The 17,277-nt window shown below is 45.1% G+C and overlaps 1 protein-coding gene across 1 annotated transcript in view; it reads left to right on the top strand.

Moving 5' to 3' along the window:
• Positions 1-17,277, top strand: part of TMEM132B (transmembrane protein 132B) — a 219,920-nt gene that overhangs the window by 35,734 nt on the left and 166,909 nt on the right. The window lies entirely within an intron of this gene.

The raw sequence follows: 17,277 nt of genomic DNA on the forward strand, positions 1-17,277 counted from the left end.
TGAGCCATTGAGCCTTCACTATTATTTAAACTCTTTAGGTGTTTATGTTGCTCTTGAGAGTCAGACTTGAGCTCTTAAATCACTTTGATTCCTTTTGGACAAAACAGTTATTGGAGCTGGGGGCTTTTTTACAAGACCTTGTGTACGTGAGGTTTCCCTGTGATGCACAGAGGTATTTGTAGAGTTGTAGCTGATATATTTCAGTGGAAGAGACGTGGCAATGATTAATAACTTGGTCAGCCCACGCTGGCCCTTCCACTTCTAAGGCAGCAGAGAATGGAAAATACTGTGCAGAGAAGCACATCTCCCCTTGGGATGCCGGGCTGGGAGTACCTGGTGAAGCTGGACAGAACACTACGTAAATGGTGTAATAATGCTGCTTAACTGAGGGGTTTATATAACTGCAAATAAAAATGTTGGGGTTGCGTAAAAGCCTTTGTAAAACCTGCAACTGTGAGCTCTTCCCTGACTTCAAAGGTTTAAGCTGAGTTCTTTAATAAGCTCAATGCCTTAATTGTGAAGTGCCAGGACTGTGCTCATGTTGTTCCAGGTCGTGTACGGTGACAGTGACCAGGTGTGTGAGCGCTGCAGGTGCTGGAGGCCACGTGGCTCCTCAGCACGGATGGAATTCAGCAGCCTCTGCTCTGAGAAGCTGCTGGCCCCAGCCCTGCCCCTGTGAAATCCATGGCGGTGTTGTTGTGGAGGAGAGTTCTGCCTCAGAATTCCAGTGAACATGGATAATATTAGGGATTATGGCCTCTGTCAGAAGGTAGCAATTAAGGGGTGTCAAGATCATTAATGCATAATTAATCTTAATCTTTCTACTGCTCTATGTACTTAACAAACTAATACAGAAGCAGGGATCCGTGGCCTCGCTTTGACACTTCAGATAATAGAGGCCAGCACTAAACTTGTTCACTGCATACTTCTCGTTTTCCTTGTGAGTAAATTCTGAGCTCTAACAATTAAAAATTACCTTAAAACCAGTTCCCATTAGGAATCACACTGAGACTGATGAGACCACAAAAGGAAATGCAGTGCTGGCTCCTGGGCTCTGGCGTGCAAGAATTGTTTGCCTCTGAGTTGCTGATTGAAATGCAAGGTAGATACTTGAAAGGAAATACAGAACTTTTAATTCATTGCTTATGTTTGTGAGCATTCCTGAGTTAGCAAATCACCAGGAAACTGGCTAAAAAGAAGTGATTTTTTAGCAAAGGAATTGTTAATTATTGAGCTCCTGTAAATTCCTGTAATTTTAAAATCATGTTGGCAATGGATCAAACGAACATGTGGTGCCACAGTGTTAGAGTATTTTTATTTATATCTGATTCACAATTGTCTCCATGGCAATGTGAGAGATGAAGGCAGAGGAAAGAAATGAGTTATCACATTATTAAATGACCCAGTGGAAAAAAAAATTAAGACATGTTAAGGATTAATTTTACATTATAGAGCTGCCTAGCAAGCCGTTATCATTACAGTTAAGGATTTGTTAGCATTTCTATTATAAACGTGTTTTTGAAGTGTTTATTACTGTTTCAATTTGCATCAGGCTGCAACTTTGCATACAGGTTCTCTGAAAAAGGAAATCTAATTTTAAAATGCACCAAGTGGAGCAGTTTATTAATTTTAGAACATTTTGGTGCTCTGTGTCTTGTAGAGAGAGAGATTTCTCCACTCTAATAACTAAATAATGGCTTTTTTCCCTCAAAAAAGAAATCCCAGCCCCTCAGTTGGAGAAGCAGCCTTTACTAGGTTTTCTTAGTGGAATTTGGGGCAAATCAGTGTATGGCTTTTGTAGAGGTGAACACAGCCCAGCTCTTTGCAAACTGAGCTGTTTCTGCTCTGCTTTTGTCAGAAGAATTTTCAGTAGATGTACGACTAAAATGGAACAAAGAACTGGCAAAAGTCTCTCAGAGGACAGAGGTTTTGTTTGTTTTGTGTGGGTTGGGGGTTTTTTGCCCCTTGGCAGGGGAGGGGGGAATGCTTTTCATTACAGCACACAGTTGATGCAAAATCCCCTGCTCTCAGTGGATTATTGCATAATGCACGATAGCGTTTTCAAGCTTGGCTAACTGTGATTAGGAAGCTAAATGGAGGAAAAAAGGCAACAATTTTTGTTCTAAAGCCAAAGCATGTTTGCATCTTTCACCAGCCAGGGCGCTGGTTCCCTGGCAAGGAAAGGCCAGAGGTGCCAGCATCTCTGAGCAAGGGGAGAGCTCCGCTAGGATTTGAGGTATTTTCAGGGGTTTTGGGAGCTTCAGGCGCTCCAGAGATGCGGCTGCAGCGTGGCAGTGCTGTGGGACAGTGCATCAGGTGTGTGTGCGGGAGCTGCTTGGAGGACAGATAATGATGGAAGTGGTACTGGGGTTTAAAACACAGGGAAGAGAGGGAGGGAGGGCTTTATGGAACAGCCCATTTATCTTGAATTCCCAGAAAAATCTGTGAGGCTCTGCAGGGCTGGCTTCTGTCCATCTCTGTTCAATATTTTCATTATCAATCTGGGTAATGGAATGGAGAGTAGGTTTGTTAAACTGACAGGTGATGGAAAGTCGGGAGAGACTGCAGATGCTTGGGGAAGAAGAACCAGAGCACTTTCTTAAAATAATCTGGGCAGGTTGAAATGGTGATCTGGAACAAGGGATGATAGGGCCAAGTGATAGCTTGGGGCGAGGATTGCAACAGATGGCAAAGAGCAGGTGAGGCAGCACTTCAGGCAAAGACTCTGGGGTTACAGTGGGCTCTCAGCAGCACAAACATCAGCCTGTCATGGGATGACAAAAAGCTGTTCTGCAGGGCTGCGTGCAGGGAAGGCACAGAAAGTGATGCCGCTGCTCCAGCAGCCCTGGGGAGGGCTCAGCAGGATGTGGGACAGTGTGAGAGACTGAGATCACGGACACCCTGTCTGCGAGGGAGAGAACACCTTCCCATCATATTTGAAATTCAGGTAGTCTGGATGGCTTAGGGTGAGAAGACACTGGGAGGAGTGTTGCTGCTCCAAGGAGGTGCACAGGATAGTCTGGGAACGCAGGACTACTTAAACCTTGTTTGGTAATTCTTCCAGGAGCTCTGGTGTCTGGCTGAGGTGTTTATGCAGAAGAAAGAATCAGAAATGCACTTTTTTTTTTGCGTCTCACCCATTTTTTAAATGTTTCTCTTCTGGGCACTGGCCTAACTTGACTCTTCTTAGCTTTCATTCAACTTTAATTTTAAAAGAAGGTATTAACAGGGTAACAGCACTGAACAGGATGGAGCTAGCTGAATTCCCTCTATGAAATGCTACTTTACTTGATTAAGTCCAATGCCATCTTTGCATTCAGCTAACTAGCTCTCTGCAGGTGATAGAATAACTAATCAGAGTAAAAACATCAGATGAAATGAAATATAGACTGTAAACACCATTCTAATGGTGTTTTTTTTTAGTAGCTTTATGGGACTCTGTGAGTGAATGATCATGGAAGAGATTTCTTGTTTTCCATCTTGAGAATATTTGGGTATTAGTCATGGCTGAATGCCTGTTTGTGTCTTCCTAGCTGGGATTTAGGGTATTCTAATCCTGGTTCTGTGTGCAGGTCCTGCCTGTTAGGAAGTGCTAAAAGCTGTCCTTGGCCTCACACTGACCTCTGGCTTTGTGTTAGTCAAATAAAGTTGAAGGAGGTGGCCTGGGTTTGGTGGCCCCAGCCTTTCCTCACAGTGGCCCCCAGCTCCTGGGCACAGGTGCCCAGTGCAGCAGTTTCATGGGTTTTATTTTGGGCACAGTTGTTTTTTCCTCTCTTTGGAACCAGCTCAGCCGTGCTCTGCTTCTGGAGCCAGCAGCCTTTGTCTTGGAAGTTCATCAAAGGTGATTTTCAGTAATTAACTTTCCAGCCTGGAAAAACAAGAAGAATTTCTTGACTGCAGAATTGCTGCCTGTTATGTAAGCAGAAACATTTTTATACAAAATCCCCAAACACTTTCCATCCCTATCTGTATATATAGACAGGGAACAGGTGGCTGTGGCTGCACCCTGCGTTTCAGAGCTAATGGCTCCTGAGCTGTGAGGGGGTTGCACCTCTGAGAACGAAAGTGCTGTGGCAAACTTGGCAATCACCCTAACAGGGTCTGAAAACAATCCCTTGTGTTGGGGCCCAGATATTCCCTTGGGTTGGGTGGGGCAGTGGGAGAGGGGCTTTCATGGAGCTGTTGGGGCTGTGGCGTGCTCAGAGAGGAGCTGTGGTGTGGCTGATTGCTGGAGTGGTGGTAGAGCAGGGGGCTGCTTTTTTAAAGCCTTTCAGGAAGATGGAGAGGAGGAATGATTTCCATGACAACAATTCAGTTAGGGAGAGAAATGATGGCTCTTGGAGAGGGAGTCTGAAGGGAAGGTGTCGCTGCCGTGAACCTGGAGGGGGCTTAGGGGAGAGCGGGGGACTGAGTGCAATCAAAACATTAAAACACAAAAGCATGATTACTGCTTGAGAATCAGCACTTTCCAAAGGAAATAGTGATGTGAAGCAAGCCCTTGGTGAGGAGGTGGAGGGCTGGCAGGGAAGGAGGAGGAGGAGGGCAGAGTCCTGCCAGCTGGTAGCTGGGTGTAGGAGGCGAGCAGGTTTCGGGGTGACCACACATCCTGAGGAGCCTCTGGCCTTCACTCCAGTGCTGCTTTTGTCATATGTGCAAGTGAAACCATCTCCTCTGTTCCAGTGGACATGGCTGGAGTCCATGTCTGAGTGTCCAGGCACAGCACATGCGTGATCTCTGGGTTTTTTTGGGCTTTCTCCTCTTGCTCTGAAATCCTGTAGTTGTGTGTGTGCCTTTCAGGTGCCAGCAGTCTGGGTGTCCCTGCAAGCTGCCACAAAGTCAGCTTCTAACTATTTTCTTTCCTTTTGGTGCTCTTCATTAGCTGATTTTCTTCCTATATCCTTGTGGCCCAGCTCCCTTTAATGCTGACTAGAAATGGCCTATCATCTGGAAATTGCTTGGACCTTGATTATGATTGTTCTTTTCAGACACTATAATTTTGGGCGATATGTAGACTGGGAGACCTGGTCCTGGCACTGACACTGTCAATTTTGAAAAATTTGCATGGCCTTAAGAAGCCCATCCTAAGACAATGCTGATTAACAAAAAAAAAAAAAACCAACCCAGAAGCAAAATGTGAATAATATCAAAACTAAACTTTGCAAAAACAGCATTCATTGAGCTATTTGAATTCTGTGCAGCCACAGCAGGCTTGGAAGACACTTGGATACATTTTCCAGCCGTAAACCAAACAGGTTGTCAACTTGAAAGGTACTTGGTTATTGCTGATAAAAGACGTGGCCAGTAAAAGGTAGGAAGATACACTGGGAATAAATAACAGAGTCTATAAACAGTCAGTATTTGTTGTATGTCTTTGTAATGCAGTGTTTTTGCAGACAAGTGCACTGAAATTTCAACTTATCAGATTAAAACAAAAAAAAAAGAGTAAATAAATTCTGCTTGGGATGGGAGAGATAGTGTTGTGCAGGGTAATCACTCTCCTCCAGCAGCACCGTGGGTGTATTGTGAGCATGGAGTACTGCCAAGCTCCCAGAGCCCTGAGCTGCCAAGGGCTGAGCTGGGTCTGGCCAGGTCCCTGAGCGCAGCCTGTGCCTGGAGACCCTCTCAGAGCCCTCTGCCACTGGGGACACCCCTGCCAGCACGGGGACCAGGGCAGCAGCAACTGGTTGGAGTTGGTGCTGGTGGGGTGTTGGTTCGCACAGAGCCTCCTTCCCAGGGCTGTGCTGGTGGCCCTGTGGCTGTGACGGTGTGACCTGGGGCTGGACAGTGCACCCCAGGCAGCACTGATGGAGGAGCAGAGTCCCCTTTGCTTTTGGGAGGCCCAGATATCAGCTCTGCTTATAATTAGCATTGCCTTCCCCACGCAGCTCCTCAGGATCTGGCTGTCAGCAGCTTTTAACGCTGACGGTCATTAATTGTTTGGGCTGCAACGATCCATGGGCGTAGAGACTGCCACTGAATTATGGATTATGAATCCTTCACCGTGAGTTTGGTGTGTGGTGCCAAGGAAATAGGTGCAGCCCACGCTGCCCCGGCGATCTCTGCTGGTTTGCCTTGTTCTCTGGGGTCCCACCTCAGCATTCCTGGCTTGCAGCAGAGCCGAGAGGCTCCATGGGAAGTGAAATGCAGGGGCTGTGATTTGATCTCATGCTGTTGTGCAGTGCAAGCAAGGAAATGAGCTTGAGGCACCCCAAATCATGTGCCTGGGTTTGTGGATGGAGTTCTAGGCTTTTGGCTTGTCCCAGCTCTGGAGTTGAGCCCTGGTGCTCCCATCTCCAGTGTGGTTGTACAGGGAACCCCAGTTCTTGAAATCTTTTGATTGCTTACTTATGTAACTGTCAGGTTGTGGGGGTTTTTGGTGTGTGTTTGAGTTTTAAATGTCACCTTATGTGAAATAATTATGCTGCCTTAACTGAGGAGCAAACATTGCCCTGCGATAGAGTGAAAGCCCTGGATTGATGCAGGTTTTTCAGTGCAGTGTCTGCACACGATGGTGTCTACCTTTTATTTGCATTTTGGCATGATCCAGCAGGATCTGAAATGAATGCCAGAAGGATAAGTCAGTGCATGGTTCTCCTTTTTTATTTTTAACTGATATTTACACACAAGGAGGATTTCACAGACCCCTCTGTTGCAGCCTTGCAGAAAATAATCTGCTCTGTAGTGGTTGTCTTTGGAAAGCTGCAGAGGAGCCATGAAGCCACACATCTTTGTGGAGGGGCTGGTAAGCAGAAAAGGATCTGTGCAGGTTCCTGCATGTGGGACATGAGTGTCTTCCCTGTTTGTAGTCCAAGCTTTTTGGGGTAGAACAGAAAGGGAGGAGAACCAACTGATTCATGTTCGAAATGCTCCTTCAGTGTTGATAGGAAAAGCAAGATTGTATGTATGAGGCGTTGGGAATGACTGATGAAGCACTTGGGCCTGACAATGTATCCTGCTTTTCTTTTTTTAAGAGATGATCTAGCTTCTGCTTTCTAACCTCTTTGGGTATTAGGATCCATCCATCTCAATGGTTCCTACTCTGTTGCTGTTCTGAGTTTAGTCCTGGGTCAAAAAGTCCCAATAAGCCTGGCAAGAGTGGAAGACAGAGAGGCAGAATGCACTCTCACGTTCCCAATGTACAGCTTAGCCACGTTTTTCTAAGTGGTCTTGTTAAAAAGTGGGTATGCTTTAACAACATGCACAGTACCGAAGCCCCAGTTTAATTGCTGGTTACAGATGCTGCTTTTGATCCAAGCTAAACTTCTGAGCCAAGCTGAAGTTCTTACAGACAAGAGTTCGTGAAATTCTAAAGAGGAGGAAATCAGCATTAAATAGCATTTGTAGAGAATCTTAAGCAAAATGTGCACTTTTCAGTGAAGGCCTTTGCATCATAAATTAGCAACATCTGTCCTCCTATTCTGTATGTCATTTCCTCTCCAAATCCCCTCCAGAATCTGCCATTTTTCAGAAGTATTCTTGGATACATTGAACTGTGGCTGAAGATGCTTCAGAAAATATGCATAAGCATTTGTCACTTGGATAATGCTTCTTAGTACTTGCCACTTTGCTGTATTTTAACAAACTAACCCTCCAAATATGGCTGATGCCCATGGTGAATACAGGCCAGTATCAGGATGAGATATCTTGGACTCAGGGAATTCTGTTGTAAATGGTGTTCAGTTGTGAGAAGTGGCCACTCTTCTTGTACAATATATAGTGGTGACTGGTAAGATCTGAGAAATTCAGGGTATGGCTTACAGATAAGCTCTGAGATAGCTGATTTTGCAGGGATGACATAAAGCAGGATAACCTGTTTTCTTCCCCACTGCTGAGATGCTGCTGCTGTCTCAAAGGGCAGGTGAACTCCCTTGGTTGTTTCAGGTGCAGAGTGTGCTTGAGTGTTCGTAGGGAAATAGGGCTGGGAGCGAACATAAAGGATCATCCTGTACATGCCTCCGTCCCGAGGAGAGCTCAGCATTACCTGTGAAGTTCCTTAGAGACAGCCTGTCCTTGTGGCCTCCCAGTGATGAAGACCTGGTGGTGCTCCCAGGCAATCTGTTTCAGTGTTTCACCGTTCAGTGGATAATATTGAAGAATAAAGTCCAATCTTGGAAAGCTTCTAAGTGTGAATGAAAACATTTAAAAATCAATACTGTGCTTTGCAAGGAGAAAATAAGTGTGCAATGGCACAGGAAAGAGATACCAAGCAGATTTAATGCCTGATCCAGGAGACCTCACTCAAGCAGAAATTTCATTTTATTCCTAAATTCTTTTATTTCTGCTTTATGGATTTAATGGCCACTTGCACCATCTGGTAGTGGCACATCCTGTGCTTTGGTCAGTGCTGCGGCCAGCTTTGGGATGGACTGACAGACCTTTGGTTATGAAACCATCAGGCTGAGTATTTGTGGGGGACGGAAGCTGGCATCATCCTGGGGTTGAGCAGGACAGAGGCTGCGCATCCTCAGTCCCTGCAGAGATGGGTTTTCTCTGTGACCACTGAATCCCTGTGCTTCCTCGTGCCCTCAGGTGTACCCAGGCTTTGCTTGCCTCTGTTCTGCAGGTGGAAGTAGCTTGGAGGTGTCTTTCTGCTTCCCTGATCCTTTGGCCATGCTGGACTAGGCAGACGTGATTAGGAATTACGTGGCAGGAGGGAGAAGCCAGCTTTGAGCTTCGCTGAAAAAAACAGGCTTTGCTTTTTGGAAAACGTGTTGCAAGTACTGTAAATCACAGAAAAGACGGCAGAAAACATGAAGTGTGTAATGTATGCGACATCAGGCACTGAAAGGTCAGCGGCTTCATGCACAGGAGTAACGTGCATAAAAAATTAATGAGGCTCTCTAATTAGTTTGTTGTGGTGGAATTTTATTAATGAGACACAATTGATTTCTAGTTTGTGCTAAAAACATAATGAAGTGCAGTGAAAGCTGGTCTTCACAAATTTCAGGTTCTCATTGATAAAATGACAAGAGCTGAAGCTGGAGTGGGCTGCGCTGTGGGAGGCAGCACAGGCACAGTCCCAGAGCTGGGAATTGCACGGGGCTGTGGCTGGGCGTGGATTCCACTTTCACCGTCCCCTTCCCACTGCTGCTCCCATCCCCAGCACCCCCATGCTTGGGCCCTGGTACTGTCAGGAATTCAGAATTCCTGGGATTCAATTCCCTGCTGTTGTGGGATATCTTTCTATTCAGAAGGTGAAGCTTATTTGGATTGCAGGTTTTGCAATGCTTCTTGCTTAAGGAAAATTAACTTGTTTGGGTCTTCGTTGCAAGCTGTATATGCTGATTAAACATTTTGATGAAACACTGAGGGAAGAGTAGGATGAGGCTGTTCATTAGTTAGAGTTGAACTTTTTTCCTTTTCACTCCTACAGTTAGAAGAAAAGCCAGGCATTTGTTTTTGTCACGGTCTATGTAATTAACCACATCAATAAATATACTGCATTTCTGAAAACTAATACTCCTGAAAAAACCTCAAACACATTCTGTTTAAAATATTATAATCTCTGGTGAATCCTGCAGTTACTGATGTTCAGACAACAGGTCTCTAAGACAGGAACGTTACAGGGAAAAAACTGGGTGAGCTCTAGGTCTGTATTGGTGTAAAGAACCTGTTTGAAACAAAGCCTGCTTGTAGTCTCTGTCAGGGGCCCAACTAAACTTCTGCACTGCTCCTGGTATGGAGAGACAAACCCAAATAAATTCAGCTATGAGCCAAGAAGAAGAATGTTACCTCCTCTGGGCCATCCTCCATTCCCTCACAGATACCTCCAGTTTGTCTGGACACACGCTGGGGAGCTCCCTGGCGTGTGGACCTTGCATTCCTGTGTGGAATTGCTTTAAATTTGATGCTAAATGTGAGGGAACACACTTGATCTCTCCATGTGCAATCTTGTGCCCCAGTCAGATGTGCTTATACAAGAAGTGCTCTGATTTTCCTGAGAAATGATGTGCCAGGAGCCCAAGGAAGCATTGTGGAGCCTCTATCTGTATTAATCCTTTATACTGCACATTTTTCTTCTCTGTAACTTACTTGGGAATTGTTGAGAATTCATTTGGTTGCAGACTTTGGGAAGCCTTGATGGCTGCCCAGCAGACAGGTGCATTTTCCTTGCTGAGTTTGAGGAAGGCTTGTGCAGCAGCATCCTTGTCCTTGAAAGCAGCTCGCTGACAAGCAGTCGGAGTGCCACACTCTGACAGGTGGTCACTGCTGAGGTTAACCCCGAGTTTTGCTGTGGTCTTGCATTAGCAACTTTGATTGACAAGTTCCCCCTCCTGAGCTAATTCACCCTCCATCTTCATGTTTCTGTCTGCCCAGCCTCGCTCTGAGGGCCAGGAGGGTGGGGAGGGTCATTCACAGTTGGCTGCCTATAAATATTTGGCTCTAGTTTCATCTAAAATTCAGTGGAGATGGTGAGGTTCAAAGGGTGTGTTTGAAAGGGAAAGGGCTAGGATTTTTTGCTTTTTATTAACTAAGTCTTTATTTCTCTACTTTTTTTTTTTTTTTTTTTTTTTTTTTGTTTGTTTTTCCAAGCTTGCAGCAGGCTTTTATAAGAATTCTATAAGAATTTTCTAAGTTGTGGCTCTTGGAAGGGACTTTTGTCAGATGGGGTCTAGTGATGGAATTTTCCATGTCAGGCAACAAAGGATGCTGGTCTGAACCCTGCTGCACAGAGCAGTATTTTCTTGTGTTTGCAGTTCTTAAATGTTTTCTGTATGAGTAGAAGAACATTCCTCGAAGATTGGCCAGGAATAGATCTGGAATAGGCTGCCTTTGGGGAGCCAGTGCTTCCTGTTGATTAATTTAACATCCCACCTTGGTGATCCAAATGTACTTGCTGTGTATGAGAGGATGGGTGAGTAAAGATGGCAAAATAAGCTTTTCTGCCAGCAGATGAATTTGCAGTGCGAGATGCATCCAGGGCTGCTATTCCATATCCATGCACGGAGAGGCAGAAGCACCTGTGGCTCAGTACATCAGCCTTGTTCCCGTCCTCTCGCAACAGCACAACTCCTTACCCTGGGCTGAAATGATGGGACAGTGGGGGTGGTGAGGGAGCCTGAATGTCTTCAGTGCTCGGGGTGGCACTGCAGAAATGGGGATGGTGTGGGTTTCCCCCTACCTGGTGTGTTTGGTGGCCTTTCTTCTTGTCCCAAATTGGGTCTCATCTCTTTGGTGCTACATCTGACTGACAGAGCAGTGCTGTTGTTCTGGAGGGCTGAGTACAGCATTGTCCCTGCGTCCTGACGGGACAAGGTGCCCTCTCCTCTTGTCCCATGCCCCTTCTCACTCTGGCTGAGACCTGTGCTTGTTCCTCAAGGATGAAGGAGGGGACACACTCAGGCTCCTTGCCATGAGATCCAAGTCTTCCAGAACAAAGGTGGTGAGGTTGGCAGAGGACAATACCTAACTGGCATGACATTTGTCATCAGTCAGATGTTGACTTTTATGCTCAGGCAGATGTTGAGGCCAGCAGATAAATACGCTGCCTGAGAAGTTATCTAAATAAATTTTCCAGATCAAGGCACTGTGCAGGAGAAGAGCCAAGAATAATTAATCTCAGAGTGCCTGGGAGAAGCAGCTGTTCTCCCAAAGCAGAGGGAGAAGCAGGGGTAGAAGGGGAGGTGAGGATGGTCCCAAGTAAACTGGTACAAATAGCACAGCTCGTCGGGGAGAATGCAGTGCTGCAGTGACCTTCGAGGCAGGAAAGTTTTTCTACCTGACTCAGCTGGGTTAAGGGCAAGACATCCTTATCCCAGAGGGGAAAGAAAGGTTTCAAAGTGGCTTTTAGCTTTTTGGACCAATCATTGATGGATTGGGGGTATTTTTTAATGGAAATAGTGAGCTGTCAGTCCGTGTACAGTCAAACTTCATTTCTGCTCCTGCCACCTCCTCTTTGCTCACTGCTTTTCCCGTTGCTCTCTCCGGGACTGTTGCCTCCTGCTTTTCCTTGGGAGTATTTTTCCTGCCTACTGCTGTCTCTTTTCTCCCTGTGCTGATTCAGAAGGCCAAACCTGTCAGCCTTGAAGAGTATCTGAGCTCAGGCTCTGTGTTGTGCCTCTCCTCTCTTGGCACGTTCCCCCTTGACAAGCATCCTGCTGCAGCTGGGCACTGTGGCCTCGAATCACCTGTGGGTATCTAAAACGAGTGGGTCCCTTCCTTGGCATGCAAGCCAAGCCCACCTCAATTAGCAGAAGTGGGAAGCACCTGCATTTCCTTTAGTCTCAGTGGGAGCTGCAAGTGTTCAGGCCCTTTTGAGAACAAGCAACTTTTTAAATGTGTGCAGAAGTGTTGGATTTGATTTGTCTTTTAAGTGCTGGCATTTGAGATTTCTGATGTTGCTGCTGTGTGTTTGTCAGTAGAAACAAGTACAGATGGGAACTTGGATGGCACCAGTTTCCCACTGAGCCTGGGGGTGTCTGGCTTTACGGATCCCAGCTCCCGGCATGGCCTGTGTCACTCACTGAAGGCTTGTTAATTCTGAAAACCAATCTTGAGCAAAGTCCTAGACTAATATTTGTCTGCTTCCCTTCAAAGATTCAACATCTAGTGTGCTGTTAGTAGATTCCTGGCAGTTGCTTCTGATATTTATTTGAAATGCTGATGTTCCAAATGAGTTCTGATCCAAAGTGCTCATCCTGCAGGTGGAAATTTTGCCTCATAAATTGTCAGATCATTATCAAAATCATTACTTTTTACATTTTTTTCCCGTATTTATTTCACACTTGCTCTAGATCTGCACTTTTGATCCACTGTGGGTGTTTTCTGTATTTTAAGTTCACATACTACAATGCAGTTCCTATCCCAGCTCTGAAGGAAAATACAGGACCAATTTTAATGACAATGTACAATTGTGCTGACATATTCCAAAGCCTGGGGAAACCTGTCCATTAAAAAATAATGGAGTAGGAAGTCCTGGCATAAAGTAAAGCCTTGAGTGAAATTCCACAGCTTCATGGACTGTTAATTCTTTATTAGGTTTTCCTAAGACCGAGATAAAAGACATTTTATCTTTTTTAAGGTTTGCATTAACATGACATTGAGTTTTATAGATACATTGATCTTCATTTGGCTAATCGAGAAAGGGTAATAGAACTGTGTGTTAAATGCCAGAGCAAAGATAACTCTGTAACACTTCAAATGTTTGTGTTATTTTTATTTATTAAGTTTTCTTCAGATACAGAACTGTGGTCAGTGTCAAGTTGTAAAACTTCTCTCACGGTATATTTTTATGGGCTGTCCTGTCTGATTTTCTTTTTTTTCTTTTTTTTTTAGCTGCCTTTGCTTTCGAGTTAATTTGGCAGTGAAGTTGATGTGTCTTCACTAAAAACTAACAGAGAGAATTGACAGGAATTAAAAAATACTGTTGTGTCTGATGGATTCTTGCCTCTCTTGGCTGAGAGTGTTCTTTTTACAGTATATTTCAGTCTGAGATGGAGCAGTGAAGTGTGTCTTTGGATACAGAAAAAAGACCTGAATCTCACTGATGTCAATAGATTTTTTCCTGCTGCTGCCCACGAACAAAGATTAAGGTCTGCAATTTTCCGGAAAAATGTTCCAGGCCATGGACATGGCTGGGACGAGGAAAGGTGGCACATGGAGCACGTGGGAGGATAAAGACAATTCTTTATCCCCTTCCCCTAACAGTGAAATCTGGGCTTGGTGGAAGCTGGAGAGACTTTGGAATCCAGTCAGGGGTTTCTCTCTGCTCTTTTTTGGGTCAGCAGCCCTTGGTAATTGTCACTGCCTTGCTTGTCTCGGGAGGCTGCGTCTTCTCCCGGGGTTTAATTGTGCCTGTCTCCAGAGAAACAAATCCCTCACACCAGACCCACGGTGTGCGTTTAATAAGGAAGTCTCTATGGATAAAACTTTATTAACAGCTGTCATTATTAATGAAGATTGTGCAGTGGTCGGTGTACTAGCTCTGTGGTGAAGGCATGTGAGAGGGAAACAAAATGAAAAATTATTTTTGCCTTCTCTGTGTTGAAATTGTACATCCTCCATCAGTTCTGTGCGAGCATAAGGGAGGGCCAGAGGAAAGGATTGGATTGTTGTGGTTCTCTGCAGCTGGAGAGAGCTCAGCCCCAGCTTGGGTGCTTGTTCCCAGCCTCATCACATCTCGAGGCCCCTTGACAAATAGGGAATGAGTGAAGCACCAAACCAAATCCCCAGAGCAGCGCTGTGCTGATCACGTTCTCTGCTTGTCAGCTCTGAGGGGGGAAATCTTCCTCTGCTGCTGTTGAAAGGCCTGCGAGGACTTCACTGACAGTGAAAGGGCACAGGTTGGTTGGCTTCAGAGATGGTCCCCTTCATTTCCAGGGTTTATTCGATCCTTTCCGTGCCAACCACTCTTGCCAAGCCAAAGCATCAGAGCAGCTCAGATCTTACATCTCATCCTCAGCTCCCAGTCTCGCAGCCTCTAGCAAATGCTTATTTTAGCACCAGCTGGCTCTGATCCCTTTGAACTCTCTGATATGAGATTAAATGTTAATTTATTACATATCATTATAGGATTATATGTTATCTCTAGGATAATGGAATCCAAATGTTAGAATAGCATGTTTGAGATTTAGTGCTTGTACACATTTCCCTCCACTCAGGAAACAAGGATAGCTAAAGGCAGGAGATTGAACAAGAGGTGAATTAATCTGTCTGATCACAGCTAGCTGAGAGCTTAGGCTTTGGAAGAGCAAAACCAGAGGTTCATAATCTTTTTGCAGAAGCAGAGGAGAAGTTGACGGAATTTTCTAAAAAATAAGTAAGTATGAAGAAATTGTTATCTGCTTTGGCTGTTCCATGGGCAAAATCCCATGGATAAATTATGCAGTGTGAATTATGTGCTTGGCTCTAGATAGAAATGCCAGACAAAGCAGAGTGCTGAAGTGACCTGGATGCTGAATTTCTGCAGAATTTTACTCTCTAGGCTGTGGCTTGGTGAGCAGTACTGGATGTAATAAGATATGACTTGAACTTGAATTGACTCAAGCTTGAACTGCACTTGTGATTTTTCCACACAGAGGTTTATAGGTGATGCCACGAAGCAGAAGGTGAACACGGCTCTTTTGCTGTCCCTGTCGCTGCCCATGATGGCATTTTCAAATAGGCAGATGCTGAGCTGTGATGAGCTGCATCCTCAGCACACCCAAATGCTGTGCCCAGGCATGTTGGGCTGTGATAGTGATGTCCTGTGACTCTTATTCAATTTTATAATTCCCCTGTCATTGAGAAAAGAATTAGATCCAGTTTTTTGCCTTCCCAGGCAATCTCAAATCTGATCTAATTTACTCCTCTTGACTCTTGGAGGGTTTGAAAATGCTGTCAGCTAATGCTCATTATCTTTTATTGCATTAATACACTGACACAAGTGAACCACACAGCAAGTATGACCTCATACAAATTTTGGGTTTGCTCAAGAGTTTTTATTCTTTGCCTGTAAGTTAGTAATTGTCTGTGAGCAAGGTAACTGTATTTGGTGCCTCACAGCATGAAAGTCATAATAAGGTTTCACTCTCTTTACACACAAATATTTTGACAAGATCTCCTTGAACTGCCTCCTCCGGAGCTATTGGGAATTTTCACTGTGCTTAGAAAATCAAACTCCAAATTGCGAATCGGCAACAGAAAGAGAAACAAACACCCAAGAAGTCCTGGGTGAGGCTGCAGGCTCCTTCTGCTCTCCCCGAGAGGAGCCGTTCTCCACGTGTGAATGACAAGCTGCAGCCTTTGATTGCTGTAGTAAGAGAAGAGTGGTACCAGGGGAGGGTTATTTTGTCCTTTCTGACAGCATCTACCATAAATTTGTAAAATATGTCAAATGTGTATTCATAAAGTAAAATAATGCATTCAAGCATGAGAAATTATTCTTTGTTCTGGTACTGGGATGTGCTTGAGCAGGACTGTTTCAATAAGCAGGGGAGCAGGTCAGCAATCACACTTGGAATGCAAAGCTCTCTCACTCCGTAACAAATTAACGGAGTTGCTCGCGGCTGTTGTCATTCCAAAAATAAAATGTTGAATTAAGTAAAGAAATCTGAGACAAAACAGAAACTTTTGTTCTGGATATTTTGGGCAGCGGAAAAAGAAACCAGGCTGTCATTAGAAAGGAAGGATTCGTGTTTTCATGTGCTGTTCCTTGAGAGGCAGACATGAATTGATAACTCAGTGATGTCTGGACTGCAGAATCAGGCCCGTGTGGTTGCTCCTGTGGGAGTCAGAGAGCGTATATTGCTCTGGGAGTCTGCTTAGTGTAGTATTGGTTGCTGGTGAGGGCAATGCAAAGTGCAGGTTGAAGCCTGGGTTCAGAGAAAAAAGGCCCAGGTATCTCTGAACTAATAATGGGGATTCTGTAAAGCCGTGCAGCTTTATTTTGAAGCAGCTAAAAGGCTGCATGACCTCACAGGTCTCTGTCCTGAAACTTTGTAGCTTGTGCTTAAATTCCCCAGTGGGAAAACTCCCTAACACAGGGAGGCTGCACACACTTGAAATGACATCTGTGCGTGTGCATTTGCAGGATGGGGACACAAACCTTGCTGGAAGCAACCGCCTGCACCTCTGGAGTTCAGCTGCGAGACCTAAGTGAAAGCTGACTTCTTTCCACAGCCCTAAACACTGCAAAGGTTTAGCCAGGAATTTACTGTCTACGCTGCTAGCGGTCCCCAAAACCAGCATGGGTAGTCAGGGTCACCAGCCTGCTCCCAGTGCTCAGGCAGAGCTGGGGGGCTGCTGCTCCACCTGGATTTTGCTGTGGGTGTCTCTGTTCTGTTTTATCTCAGTCCCCAGCAGGGCCATGCATGGCATAGACTCTCCTGGGATTACAGTCACAGTGGGATATGGATGTGTGCTGGTGAGACAGAGGATTTTCTGTGCATTCAAGACATATCTGTGTTCTTAATGACTTTACAGGGGGTTTATTGTAAGCTGCTTTTGTGGTTTCACGTGGCTCTTTGGGCCCATCAGTTCAGAGCTCCTTTCCTCCAAGAGCTTTGAAACAACAAGATGGAGAATCCAGTGAAAGCCCATTGTTCTGGAGAAAGGCTTTGGACCAACCTTCCTGCTTTCTGACAGTGCCTCTGGAGAATCAACATTTTAATATCCTGTAATTTTCAGCTTATGCAAGGAATTTTCCAATATCTCCAAAGAGAGATGCTTACATGGGGAGAATCAGAAGTGCTCTAAAATGATGTGCTTGTGTAACCTGTGGATGCAGGAATGTAGAAGGTCTGTAGTATGTAGAACATCAAGTTCCTTTGTTTGCCCACAAACAGCAGCAGAAACTAA

This window comes from Corvus kubaryi, unplaced genomic scaffold (genome assembly GCF_017639235.1).
Source record: "Corvus kubaryi isolate FWS band 111438036 unplaced genomic scaffold, C.kubaryi_AGA036_p1.0 37382, whole genome shotgun sequence".
Taxonomy (NCBI): Eukaryota; Metazoa; Chordata; class Aves; order Passeriformes; family Corvidae; genus Corvus; species Corvus kubaryi.